Source organism: Schistocerca gregaria, chromosome 1, assembly GCF_023897955.1.
Source record: "Schistocerca gregaria isolate iqSchGreg1 chromosome 1, iqSchGreg1.2, whole genome shotgun sequence".
NCBI lineage: Eukaryota > Metazoa > Arthropoda > Insecta > Orthoptera > Acrididae > Schistocerca > Schistocerca gregaria.
Window position 1 is genome coordinate 615,709,002 of NC_064920.1, and position 15,882 is coordinate 615,724,883.

A 15,882-nucleotide genomic window follows, 5' to 3' on the forward strand; every position below is an offset into this window, starting at 1 on the left:
CTGGCGGTAGGCAACACACATGCGTGTGGTAAAATTAGCGAAAATGTAGAGACTCAAATTATACGTTTGCGAAGTGAGGGTGGTACATTTCACCTATCATGGCGACAAATGTAAAGTGGTAGTTCATATTCCTGCGGAAATTTGCTGGCTGAGATTTGTGCACGTGGCTCCATCCCATAGCGGCAGTTCAATTGCCATTAGTTTCCACTAGGGAACATTTAACGTTCTACAGAACGTAGGAAAGTTAAGACTGATTGACTCAAGTGAAAGCCAGAGTAGGGAATTGCTGTTTGAGATCCAGCATGGAGACAAGGCCGCCCCTGTTCCCGATTGTCGATTTACCAATGCAGTTTAGGCGATATTAAATGGTGGTTCGAGATTTTGCTCACTCCAGCCTGCGCACACCTTGAATATAGAAATTCAAGAGTTAATTACTAACACACCCTCCGCTGAGTACATGAGAGTTTTGATTAGTCCAAAAGACGAAGTTCATTCTCCACCAACTTAGCTCAGCTACGACAATGTAGGCGTATACATCATTCATGAAGGTTTAACTGCTTCATTTCTCATAATGCTTTCATATATAGAGACAAAGTTTTCATAATTACATATTCAATGTCTAAATGTTAATTAATTTGTTGAGAGTTGAAAGTAATTTAAGCTTCTTATTGTTTATGACTTGAACGTTGACAACTTTGATAAATTAAAATGTAGAATGAGAAATTGAGAGTTTGTGTTAGCATTTAGGATAAATCCCAAACTTGTCATATATATTAACTGGCGTATTCTTGTAATGTCACAGTGGCATTTTATTTGAGACAGGGCCGAAAATTTATAGCTATGTGGAATGCCTGTTTACCACCCTGGGCTTGAGACGACAGTTAAGATACATCATCCATTGGCGAGTAAGGTACGTCATCCACTTGCTTAAAGACTGTAAGAAACGTCAGCCAGCTTACAATATCCAACAGCATCGTCTCCACTTGCCAGACCGTGCCAGCAGCGATATGATCAAATTACTAGCCGGATCTAACACGCAGGCGACTGCGACGGTCAGTGCTCGGAGTCGAACGGGCTATCACATACCATGGATGGCGGCAAGACCAGCCATTGCACTGGGTACCCACCCGAGCAGTCAGGTATGTCAGCGACCCAGCACTTCCGCTTTGGCGCCCACAGCCGCCTAATGCCGCACCAGTACTCAAAAAGCACACTAGGTTCAAAATGGCTCTGAGCACTATGGGACTTAACATCTTAGGTGATCAGTCGCCTAGAACTTAGAACTACTTAAACCTAACTAACCTAAGGACATAACACACATCCATGCCAGGGGCAGGATTCGAACCTGCGACCGGAGCAGTCCAGCGGTTCCGGACTGAGAGCCTAGAACCGCGAGACCACCACGGCCGGCAGCACACTAGGGAATCCCACGTGCAAATCAGAGTGCAATCAGCGGAAACATATTTGGCAGAGTGCAATAGTAACCTCCGAAATCACCACACACGGTTTGCCAAAGGGATGTCTTTAACTCTCTATTGTTTACTAACATTCTCAATGAGAATGAAACCGGCAGGCGGGATGACACTTGACATGATGCATGACATTCAAACGCGAGGAAACTTTGTGCCGATTACGACGTACATAGATTGGTGATAATACTGAAATAATGAATTAAATCTTGACGTCTGTCTCCTGTCGTTATTTACCAGAAAAGCGGACTGACGTAAAGTAGGTAAAATGGTACCGTGCCAAGGGAAGTAGGTAATGTGGTACTGTTGATTTCCTTACTGTTACTTACCTAATAATGGTGGTTGGTGGTTAGTGTTTTAACGTCCCGTCGACAACGAGGTCGGGTTAGGGAAGGATTGGGACGGAAATCGGCCGTGCCCTTTCAAAGGAACCATCCCGGCATTTGCCTTGAGCGATTTAGGGAAATCACGGAAAACCTAAATCAGGATGGCTGGAGACGGGATTGAACCGTCGTCCTCCCGAATGCGGGTCCGGTGTCTAACCACTGCGCTACCTCGCTCGGTTTACCTAATAATGATCATAGACACTGACATTGTCATCCCTCTTATTGACGAGAGGGTGCTGCGTTGCGCTAAACGTAACTGGAAGCTGGCGGTCTAGATTGTCGGATGTTAACAGGTCCCATAAACCGATTTCTTTGTATTCCATTTGCGCCCATGGAGCTTAGATGCTTCCTTTTGTACATTTCATCGGCTACTGGTTGGCTTCCCTGTAATCACGTGAAATTAATTGTTCGCTTTACTGTGGCAACCAACACTGTCGAAAAAAAAAAAAAAAAAACCACTACAACTGCAAGTCGATTTTGATCTGTTGACGGCAAATGCGATCTGATGGATAGTAGATGTACTGATAGTGATTTCGACGTCGTCTTCCAACGGAAAGCGTAGTTTCATAGCTACCAGAGCACCATCTGTGACTAAACTTTAATAGGGAATGCTCACAGCCAGAAGGTTCACTGTGTTGCAGACATGTGAAACACGTAGGCCACCATGCCATGGAGATGCACTCAAGCTTCCTACAACCAAGCGAGCGGGTTTGAAAGAGGTCAATTGTGGCCTTCCGAGCAGCGAGATGGTTATGTGCAGAACTGCCACACAAGCTGGACGTGCTCCCTCAGGTTTTGCAACGACACTGGTATCAGTTATCACGTGAGCATTCTCATACCCGTAGACGAGGTTCTGGACGTCCACGCAGCACAGACGCCCACCAGAATCGTCGTGTTGTGAGGGCAGCAGTGGCAAATCGTACAGCTACCACAGAGCAGGTAAGAGTGCTGGTGAACCCACACATTTCATCACCTACAGTTGTGAAATGGTTATTGAAATGGTACAGATGTCTCTGAGCACTATAGCACTTAACAACTGAAGTCATCAGTGCCCTTGAACTTACAACTACTTAAACCTAACGAACCTAAGGACATCACACACATCCACGCCCGAGGCAGGATTCGAACCTGCGACTGTAGTGCTTTTTATGCTAATTATTTTGGTAAGAAAAGGAAAGGAGTCTTCTTTTTTAGTTATTACCTTGCAGTGATGCGTTTTAAGCAATGTATTTACTGATGTGATAAACCCTCTACTAGTCATCGGTGTTCCCTTTATTAAATTGTATATTTTACTAATTCTAAAGCGTTCAGATGTTTCCTAATATTGTATCGGTGTAAACACTTCTTAACTCTGCACCAGACCATTCCTTAACCACTCCCTACCGTTTCACTGATAATGGTCGAAACACAGCAAATATAAGAAGCATTCTGCCTAGATCATGAAAAGCATTCGGGAAGAAGACGAATTTTTTAACATTTAGTATAAATTTGTTATGAATTCTTTTCTGGAGATATTTTTCTCAGTTACAGCTTTGTACAGGCGTGAAACATGGACGATATGCACTTCGGGCTAGAAGAAAAGAGAAACTTTTGCAATGTAGTGCTACAGAAGAACAGGGAAGATTAGATGGATAGATTACATAACCAGTGAGAAACTGCTGAATCAAATTAAAGTGAGAGAAAATTTATGGCCCAACTTGAGGATCGGCTGATTGGACACACCCAATGGCACCGAGGAATCGTCATTTGCCAATGGAGGGAATTGTGCAGAGTAAAAACTGTAGAGCGAGACCAAAGCTAAAATACGGTAAGAAGTTTTAAATTTATGTACGTTGCATTAGATCTGTAGACATTCAGCGACTCGCACTAGATGGACTGTCGTAGAGAGTTACATCAAATTGGTCTCTGGATTGAAGTCCACAACTCAACAAGAAGTCGAATCATCGCAGAGACTTACTCGAAAGTGAAGTACATGGTAGACTGGTTCATTCGTAGAACACTGGGAAACTAGGAAGGCTTTAGTCATGCAAGTTGTCGTAGAATGTCATGAGTCCCGTAGGAAAGGTACCAAATAGTACTAACGGCGGATACTGAACGTATTAAAAGATGGGTTCAAATGGTTCAAATGGCTCTGAGCACTATGCGACTTAACAACTGAGGTCATCAGTCGCCTAGAACTCAGAACTAATTGAACCTAACTAACCTAAGGACATTACACACAACCATACCCGAGGCAGGATTTGAACCTGCGACCGCAGCGGCCGCTCGGCTCCGGACTGTAGTGCCTAGAACGGCACGGCCACTCCGGCCGGCTCAAAAGATGGGTTCGGGGCGGGGATATGGGCGTGAATGGCTCCAGGTCTGTTTGACTCACAGGGGAACGGGAAACTGAAGTGGCAAGCTATTGAACATAGACGCCAATTACCCCGTGACAGTTCGCTCACAAAATTTCGCGAAAGAAAGTAACAGTTTCTTTCATCTTCCACGTACCACTCCCGCACATTCGCCAATCCGACCTTGCTCTTTGTTGATGTTACGTAAAACCCTAATCCTCTTTCTTCCCTCTATAGTTATTAAAAAGGGCGGCTTTTGGAACCTAACCTGCAGTTACAACTCAACGAAATGGGATACTTACTTTCAGTGTTCCAGCGAAGGGTTATCAACAAAATGCTAAATAATATAGGACTGGTAAAGCATGAAAATTTGCATCAAAGGTCATGCACTCTTAATGAATTTAACAGACAAGAAGTAGGATACTTTAGTAAATATTACTTGGAAATTGGCGGACCTTTAATTAAGGAAAAAGCTCCGTGGGACAGCATTCTAAACTTCCACTTTTTTTGTTCAACAGTCTTCTGACTGGATTGATGCGACCCGCCGCGATTTCCTATCCGGTGTCCTGTGCTTACCTCTTCATCTCAGAGTACCACGTACAACCTACGCCCTCAATTATTCGAATTTCTGTGTTCCTCTACAGTTTTTGCCCTCTACAGCTCCCTCTAGTACCATGGAAGTCATGCCGTCATGTCTTAACCGACGTCCTATCATCCTGTCACTTCTCCTTATCAGTGTTTTCCACGTATTCCTTTCCTCTCCGATTGCGCGTAGAACCTCCTCATTCCTTACCTTATCAGTCCACCTAATTGTCAACATTCATCTCTAGCACCACATCTCCAATGCTTCAATTCTCCTCTGTTCGGTTTTCCCACAGTCCATATTTCACTACCATACCATGCTGTACTCCAGGCGTACATTCTCAGAAATTTATTCCTCAAATTAAGGCAGATATTTCATATAAGTAGACTTCTCTAGGCCAGGAATGCCCTTTTTGCCAGTGCTAGTCTGCTTTTAATGTCTTCCTTGCTCCGTCCGTCACTGCTAATTTTACTGCCAAGGTAGCAGAATTCCTTAACTTCATCTACCTCGTCACCATCGATCCTGATATATTAAGTTTTTCACTGTTCTCGTTTCTACAACTTCCCATTACCTTCGCCTTTCTTCGATATACTCTCAACCCATACTATGTACTCATTACACCATACATTCCGTTCAGCAGATCATGTAATTCTTCTGCACTTTCACTCAGGACAGCAATGTCATAAGCGATTCATATCATTGATATCCTTTCACCTTGAATTTTAATTCCACTCCTGAATCTTCCTTTTATTTCCATCATTGCTTCCTGGATGTTCAGATTGAACAGTTGGGGTGAAAGGCTACAGCCTTGTCTTAAACTATTTTAATACGAGCACTTCTTTCTTGGTCGTCCACTCTTATTATTCCCTTTGGCTGTCGTACATATTGTATATGACCCGTCTCTCCCTATAACTTACCCTTGCCTTTTTAATAATTTCGAACATCTTGCACCATCTTCATTGTTGAACACTTTTTTCCAGGTTGACGAATTCTATGAAAATGTCTTGATTCTTCTTTAGTCTTGCTTCCATTATCAACCGCAACGTCACAAGTGCCTCTCGTGCCTTTACTTTTCCTAAAGCCAAACTGATCGTCATCCAGCACATCCTCAATTTTCTTTTCCATTCTTCTGTATATTACTCTTGCAACCAACTTGGATGCATGAGCTGTTAAGCTGACTGTGCGATAATTCTCGCACTTGTCAGCTCTTGCCGTCTTCGGAATGTGTGGATGTATTTTACACACCAACGTGAATAGTCGTTTTGGCGTTACTTCCCACAATGATTTCAGAAATTCTGATGGAATGTTAACGATCCCTTCTGCCTTATTTGATTTTAAGTCCTCCAAAGCTCTTTTAAATTCTAAAACTTGATCCCCTATCTCTTCTACATCGACTTCTGTTTGTCCTTCTATCACATCAGATAAATCTTTCCTCTCATAGAGACTTTCAATGTATTCTTTCAACCTATCCGCTCTCTCCTCTCCACTTAACAGTGGAATTCCCGTTGCAGTCTTAATGTTATTACCCTTACGTTTAATGTCAGCGAAGGTTGTTTCACTTTCCTGTATGCTGAGTCTTTCCTTCCAACAGTCTTACTTTTTATATGTCTTCACGTTTTTCCTGCACCCATTTCGTCTTAGCATACCTGCAATTCCTTTCTATTTCATTACTCAGCGACTTGTATTTCTGTTCTCCCGAGTTTTCCGGAATATTTTTGCACTTCCTCCTTTCATCGATCAGTTGAAGTATTTCGTCTGTTACCCATGGTTTCTTCGCAGTTACAATCTTTGTACCTATGTGTTCGTTGCCAACTTCTGTGATGGCCCTTTTTAGAGAAGTCCATTCCTCTTCAACTGTGCTGCCTACTGAGTTGTTCCTTATTGCTGTATCTACAGCCTCATAGAATTTCAAGCGTATCTCGTCATTCTTTAGTAATACCGTATCCAACTTCTTTGCAAATTTATTCTTCCTGGAGTCTTAAACTTCCGCCTACTCTTCACCACTACCATATTGTGATCTGAATCTATATCTGCTCCTTCGTACTCCTTACAATCCAGTATCTGACTTCGGAATCTCTGACCATGATGTATCTAACTGAAATCTTCACGTATCACTCGGCCTTTTCCCAGTATTCCTCTTCCTCTTGTGATTCTTGATCAGAGTATTCGCTATTACTAGCTGAAACTTGTTACAGAACTTAATAAGTCTTTCTTTTCTCTCATTCCTTGTCTCAAGCTCATATTCTCCTGTAACCTTTTCTTCTACTGCTTTCCCTACAATTGCATTCCAGTCCTCCATTACTGTTACACTTTCATCCCCTTTTACATACTGTACCCTCTCAATATTCTCATACACTTTCTCCATCTCGTTATCTTAAGCTTGCGACGTCGGCAAGTATACCTGAACTATCGTTTTCGGTGTTGGTTTACTGTCGATTCTAATAAGAACAATCCTATCACTGAACTGTTTACAGTAACATACTCTCTGCCCTACCTTCCTATTCGTAACGAATCCTACTCCCGTTATACCATTTTCTATTGCGGTTGATATTTCCCTATACTCCTCTGTCTAGAAATCCTTTCCACTTCACTGACCCCTGCTACATGCAAATTGAGCCTTTGCACTTCGCGTTTCAGATTTTCTAGTTTCCCTACCACGTCCAAGCTTCTGAAATTCCACGCCCCGTCTCGTAGAACATTATCCTTTCGTTGATTATTCAATCTTTTACTCATCGTAACCTCCCCCTTGAGTGTCCCCTCCCGGAGATCCGAATGGAGGACTATTCTGCAATCTTTTGCCAATGGAGAGGTCTCTTAGTAGGAAAATAAATAATTATGAAAAACGTAGAATCATTCCAGAAATCTGTGCACTTAGAGAAAATTATCGAGATTCTAGGATGGATAATCATATTAATAATTTTTAGAAGTAGAAAATCTGTATAGTTAACTTATGCTGAGGACAGTGTAATATAGATGCCTTTATGTAACTCATTTATGGAAGACGCAGTGAAGAAAGAGATAAAATCATAGGAGAAATCAAGCTGCAGTTCGAAGTTATCCCTGCCCACTTGAATTGAATGAACAGTGTTACCTATGAAACGAAAGCACCTGGTTAGAACAAAAAAGTTAAAGAATTGTTTTTACAGTATCTGTTGTTGTGCTGGAGCCTATGATAATTTTGCAAGTAAAGCAGACGAACAAGTTGGGACAGACGAGAAAAAGTGTACATCAGTGGAATTTACCAGAGAAAGGGTAATTTTAATTATAAATGTGCTGCTGCATTAAGAAGTATGTCAGCTGTTCTTTAGTAGGATACGTAGATGGAGAAAAGTTCGAGGTTAACAAGTAATAGGGAATACGACGTTAATTACAGAGGACGTTGGATGTGATAAGCGTAAATAGATGGACATATTTATACGAGATGTAAATCACTTGAGTAGTATAAAGTAATACAATTTACCCGCCTTCCCTTTGTTAGATAGGATCCTGGGTATCAACTAGCAAGGTTGATGAATTGTTTTAAGTAATTTTATCTGGTGGGGCCGCCAGCTGTATCATACCTTATCTTATGCTAGGTAATTTTGTTTTAGCTGTCTAATTAGCGCAGCTGCGGCAGCAGCGATACAACTGCTCTAAGACACCATTCTTCAGATGGTTAAAATGGCTCTAACCACTATGGGACTTGACATTTGAGGTCATCAGTCCAGTAGACTTAGCACTAATTAAACCCAACTAACCTAAGGACATCACACACATCCATGAGCGAGGCAGGATTCGAACAAGCGACCGTAGCAGCAGCGCGGTTCCCGACCCAAGCGACTGCCCAGCATTCTACCGAAAAATATTGCCGGGAAACCACATAAGCTTCCGTGAAACTAAACTGAAAATCTACTGTTCCTAGTGAGGGAGGTACATGTACTAAGTGCTTGCACTTAATAGCGGACATAATAGTCTCAGTTGCAGTAGAGGATGACGTCATCTTTGAAATCTTTGAATGTAATTTCTGTATTCAGTTAATCAGAAGGAGAATGCAGACAAGCGATTATAGAATAATAGAAAATGAGTATCTTAAATGAAAGACACCCGAGTGTAAATTTCTGATTATTCTTACTTCCATGCCGATATTGTAAATGTGAAAGTAGCTCTACCTGCTATTTTTTTACTACTAAACCGATTAACCGACATCGATAAAATTTGGTGTGGAGAGAGTTTGAAACTTGAGGAATAACACAGGTTACTCTAGAAAGTGCGTAGTACCGATATTAATTGATCTCAAGAATATTGCACGAATTAGGGAAGAAACATTTATTCTATAAAAAAAACTGTTTAGTTTGACTTCCGAACTGCATTATGTTTGTAAAATGGTTACACAACCTATTCAGCGAGATTAGTACATACTTTCATACTCATATTATTGAATCAGAAAGTAACTTTGAGGAAGTCTGAAACCTGATTAAGGACATTGGCTACTTTAGAAACTTGTGTTATTTTTTTCACTATAGTCTATATAGATATATTCACTATATAGATTGACAGCGTCAATCGAATGTTATTGTGTGCGCGGTTCACGACCTGACATAGCTGGACAGTTTTTATGGAGCTACAACAATAAAGTCCGACAGTAACCCCAAGAACCTTATTTAAATACATTGCGATATGCGTCGAAAACGAAAGTCTGATTTAGCACATAGATGAAAGAGAGTTCGAACTGAAAAAGTTACTCCTACGGCCGACTGTTCAGGGATACTCTACAGAGCGAATAACTGCTCAGCAATTAGTCGCCCTGAACAGACCTTTGTAATTCGGCCGAAACGTCAATTTTTGGTTATTTTAGCATTTCATAATGATGCATTATGATACCCAAAACGTTTTTAATAAAAATCAACAAAATGCCTCTTGTGTGAATATTGTATGCATTTGTGCAAATAGTTGAACAATCTCAAATTAATTGTAGTAAATGATTTAGATAATGTTTTCGTTACGTTTTAATAGTGCTCTCTACTATTTGCCTAACCAGTCCCTCTCTCACCTTATTCGTTAACGCCCTCTGCACCTTCTATCACGGATGGGTCTGGATTTCAGCTGTTCAACACAAAATGTAGACACAAAAGATACTTTCATCCCTCTGTATTTCGGATTTAGCTCATCTACGCGGCCAGTTACAGCGTTTCGCTACGCCATCGTCAGGCCTCTGTCATAAAACAACAACAATAAAGACATAAAAAGGGCATGGTGTTAAATTTAAGAAATCAATAAGATACAGTAGAGATATATAGTAAACACTCAGTTCAATCAGAAAACCAAAGACATATTCAACTACATGAGTAATAGCCCTTATCCGGAGTAACACAAAGAATTATGTGACATCCGACCCAAAAACCAAACCAGCAAAGTGGACGACGGATCTAGAACGTGACGCTGTAAATATTTGATTACGGTGAGAGGGCAAAACATATGAAGTCAGTATCCTTACATGTGCTAAGAACTATATAGAAGTCCAAAGTACCATTATCCAAGATGGCGGCGATGACGTCAATCAAATTGACCGATTATGGGGGGAAGTTTGAATTTTGGCGGGAAAACGCCACGCCCCCCTCCCCTCAGAAAAATGGTGTGAAGTTCACATTCCAGCAGTATAATGTACCACACGCCAGCTATCTCTACTAATCAAAGAAAATGGCTGGAAAAAAGTACTTATTATTTAACCAATTTCAAGCAGGTGTGTTCTGCACTGGGTCTGGATTCCAACTGGCCTAGTTCATATCGTCACCACCAGAGGAAGCCACTGTGACATCAGGTGATGACGCAAATAGCGGTATTCAAGATGGCCGTACCCAGTGTGTTCACCACGAGCTCCAGAGTCCGCCCAACTAGCTTAGTTCACATCGGTGCCACCAGAAAGCATTCTCCTGACGTCATGTCATGACGCAAGTATCGCTATTCAAGTAGATGGCAGCCAGTGTGTTCACCACAAGCTCCAGAGCTCAACTAACTTAAGATCATATCGTGGCCACGTTTTTATTAAAAATCAACAAAATGCCTTTTGTGTGAATATTGTATGCATTTGTGCAAATAGTTGAACAATTTCAAATTAATCCCAGATGGTGGTCTGTAGGAGCGAGAATTATGCTAAAATTACTTATACTATGCTAGGAAGGCGACCACTCTATTTACTTTCGAACAGGTGATGGTGATGACACAAGATCGTCTGCTCTCTCTCTCGCACGCTATAACCGGACGCGCGACGTGGCAGCAGCCCGCAAGCGAGCGACCGCTTACATCACAGCCTCAACACTGCACCTTTATACTCTCACCGGACATAGTCTTCTTTAGATATGCTAATTTAACTGAACACAAGTGACACCAACATGGCTCATCTAACCTATCAGTTATCTAAGTACTTAAATCCATTTTAATTTTAATCATATTCAATAAGTCAATTTACAATTTCAATATTCAATGATCAAATGAGAAGTTCCACATTTTCTCAATATCAGTGCGGTGTTCATTTATGACCTAGCACACACACCCCCTCCCTACCCCTAGAATGCTGCACTCCTATTGGCTACTGCACTAGTCACGTGATTCGACTTCATAGATCCTAGGACTTGGAACCATTTTCACCAATGACACACCCACCTGGACTTGGAATCAAATAGTTAAAGTCTCCACCACCAACCTCAACCTATCGCAACACCCCCTCACCGACCCATGTTAGCAGACTAACGTGTAATAACGTGCAGTAACGCTCATTAACCTGTACTAACGTGTGCTAACATGCACAGTGCATGAAGTCATCCAAGATGGTGGGGCGAAATGGAGGGAAAACAGTCCTGAAGACAAGTCATTATTTTTCAGGTGGTGTCTCCACCATGAGATTTACTGTCCAACTGACATAGTACACATTACTGCCATAAGATCGTACTGTCATCCCTCCTGTGTGAAAGACACCCGAGTGTAAATTTCCGATTATTCTTACCTCCATACCGATATTGTAAATGTGAAAGTAGCTCTACCTGCTATTTTTTTTACTACTAAACCGATTAACCGACATCGATAAAATTTGGTCTGTAGGAGCGAGATTTATGCGAAAATTACTCATACTGTGCTAGGAAGGCGTCCACTCTATTTACTTTCGAACATTTTATTTAGAGATCAAATATATTTGTCACACTGAGGCAAAACACTCTCCACTCAGCAGATACGCAGACGACTCCTAATTTAGGCAAATAATTTAGTACAGTTATGCCTAGATATCCTCAGTACTCGTAAACTGCCCAAATAACTCATAGCACAGACTACACACCCGCTCATAAAGTAATTCAATCAACGCCAATAAGCACCCTCCACCAACCCCTGTCCAGCAGACCACACAGGCGGCCCCAACAACATGGCGCGGCCGTCAGATATCAAACCACGTACAGTCCCCCACCCGGGTCCTCCAAGCATGAGGCTGCCACATCTCATCCATACTTCATTTCTGAGAAATTCCGATCCAAATACGTGTTCACCTAGACACACATGCTGAAGTGATCGGGCGAGAGCACAACCGAGAGCTGCCCCCAAACGCAGGCGAAAGTTGTGTCTATACAGTTTCCTTTATACCCACGTCACAGAACTCCAGGGCACAGACTCAAACTTCAGACATCTCAGGCCACCTTTACCACGGGTACAGAATAGCGTAGCCTGCTTCCATCTAACGGAACATAAATGTTGTGTGGAGCTGTATATATCTGCCCTATCATGGCTCACGCCACATCTCCCGCTGGAACGTCTGCGTGGCGGCTCACCATCTAACAACGTTCTCAATGTTATTCTTACGTCAAATGGCTTTGTAAAGAAAAATAATAGCAAACTTGACCTCTCTGGAATTGTATATTCTCCCAGATATAGTTAACGCTAGCTTTATATATGTCCCAGCTTGTAAGCATGGAAATTCCTTCCCTAACAGAACATCCTTACGAAAATAACACCGAATGCACTCATACCAGTGCCTCTAGCGTCCTCGCCCCCCAGATTTCAACATACTTAAGCGTTCCCTCCGCTATGTACAGACCCGTATATCCCAGCACAAGCGATGGAGCATTCTGATTTACTCCTATCGAATTTACACGCTGAATTACTTATGCCGCCCGTATCGAAGCACCATCCACCTATTCTTTCTGGTGCTTTCTGCCGTTTTATTACACAGATCACTAAGTAGCTTTCACAGTTAAACCCGCAAAATTGTCTCCACGTTATCAAATACATACTACTCAGAAGAATATTGCAAGGTAGGAACATGTTTACCACTGTAAGTACAATTAAATATTACTGTTGCTGCTACAGTCAGACGCCAATCATTGTACAAGTAAACTCTCCTCTTGACGACTGTACTTCAGTATTTATAGCGATTATAATTTTCCATTTAAATATACACAGTCATACCCTCATTGTTATCAATATGCTCAATGTATATGTCTCACGAGAGGACACACAGTCATCCTCTCTAGTCATGCCATAACATAAACCATACTAAATTTACAATGCACTATATACACATTTTACACAGTGCAGGCCACACGAACTTTACAATACAATATATACACATTTTAGACAAACAGTGCAGATATCTTTTATATCTGGACAAAACACGAAAAAATTATTGTACGCCTACATTCACAACGGCTACATGTTACGATGCTCCCCAGTCCTAGAGAAGCTCCATCATCCTTTTCTTTCTTTCTACAGACGCGACATTCAGTGGTAATAAACTACTTTGCACTGATCACCGCTTCGCACCAACAACTTAACCTCTAAATGAGTACATGTATTTACGTATTTGACGATATGTATGACACTTTGACACTATCCTCCTGCTGGGGCCAGAAGCTTGAATATTAGTGAATGAGACCAATCTCCAACTCAGCAAGGTATCAACGCGTACCGTATCGATCAAGTAAACACACAATTCATATCCTACGCCATACAAATCACCCATCGAAGTTACCCTTAAAACTCATGTAAACAGACCCACTCGTTTCCCCATCGGTACAAACTCTCTACTCTTTCTGGTGCGGACCTGCCTGCTTGCTTGCGTTTTTACAAATACACTCCTGGAAATGGAAAAAAGAACACATTGACACCGGTGTGTCAGACCCACCATACTTGCTCCGGACACTGCGAGAGGGCTGTACAAGCAATGATCACACGCACGGCACAGCGGATACACCAGGAACCGCGGTGTTGGCCGTCGAATGGCGCTAGCTGCGCAGCATTTGTGCACCGCCGCCGTCAGTGTCAGCCAGTTTGCCGTGGCCTACGGAGCTCCATCGCAGTCTTTAACACTGGTAGCATGCCGCGACAGCGTGGACGTGAACCGTATGTGCAGTTGACGGACTTTGAGCGAGGGCGTATAGTGGGCATGCGGGAGGCCGGGTGGACGTACCGCCGAATTGCTCAACACGTGGGGCGTGAGGTCTCCACAGTACATCGATGTTGTCGCCAGTGGTCGGCGGAAGGTGCACGTGCCCGTCGACCTGGGACCGGACCGCAGCGACGCACGGATGCACGCCAAGACCGTAGGATCCTACGCAGTGTCGTAGGAGACCGCACCGTAACTTCCCAGCAAATTAGGGACACTGTTGCTCCTGGGATATCGGGGAGGACCATTTGCAACCGTCTCCATGAAGCTGGGCTACGGTCCCGCACGCCGTTAGGCCGTCTTCCGCTCACGCCCCCACATCGAGCAGCCCGCCTCCAGTGGTGTCGCGACAGGCGTGAATGGAGGGACGAATGGAGACGTGTCGTCTTCAGCGATGAGAGTCGCTTCTGCCTTGGTGCCAATGATGGTCGTATGCGTGTTTGGCGCTGTGCAGGTGAGCGCCACAATCAGGACTGCATACAACCGAGGCACACAAGGCCAACACCCGGCATCATGGTGTGGGGAGCGATCTGCTACACTGGCCGTACACCTCTGGTGATCGTCGAGGGGACACTGAATAGTGCACGGTACATCCAAACCGTCATCGAACCCATCGTTCTACCATTCCTAGACCGGCAAGGGAACTTGCTGTTCCAACAGGACAATGCACGTCCGCATGTATCCCGTGCCACGCAACGTGCTCTAGAAGGTGTAAGTCAACTACCCTGGCCAGCAAGATCTCAGGATCTGTCCCCCATTGAGCATGTTTGGGACTGGATGAAGCGTCGTCTCACGCGGTCTGCACGTCCAGCACAAACGCTGGTCCAGCTGAGGCGCCAGGTGGAAATGGCATGGCAAGCCGTTGCACAGGACTACATCCATCATCTCTACGATCGTCTCCATGGGAGAATAGCAGCCTGCATTGCTGCAAAAGGAGGATATACACTGTACTAGTGCCGACATTGTGCGTGCTCTGTTGCCTCTGTCTATGTGCCTGTGGTTTTGTCAGTGTGATCATGTGATGTATCTGACCCCAGGAATGTGTCAATAAAGTTTCCCCTTCCTGGGACAATGCATTCACGGTGTTCTTATTTCAATTTCCAGGAGTGTATTTAAAGGCTCTGGGATTAAATGAAAACACCTATTTTCACCATAATATTGTATCATTTTCGCACACTTCTCAATATCAAGCACACAGCAGTAGCCTACCTATCGCTAGCACAACATAATTCCGAAGATACACGCAGGAAATTATTTCTCTACAAATCCGGAATCCACTGAGTAACTAGAAATAAACACATTAAAAATCATATTTACACTCGCGGATACCGATCTCGCTGATGTAACACATTCCAAATCGTCCCTATAATTTACAAGCCAACTAAGGTCTTTCCCATGTCTAGAGAACAGGCAACCATGTCTTCCACATGCCAGATGCACACACCACAATCAATCTTCGCTTAACTAAATAAACGCGCCAAAAGTGCTGAAGGAGTGAACAGAAAAATTTACATGGTGGCAAATAACGCTCCACCGCAAACGCACCATCATCTCAAATTTCCACTTGACCACGAAAGCCGCCCAACACACACTAAGTATTAGTTCACTGTTCAGTCGTTTACAGGACTGCAAAGTTAACTCTTATTCATTACATGGGAGAGAATAACATTCCAACAGGCCTCTGCATTCGGAAGGCTGCTGCCGTTAA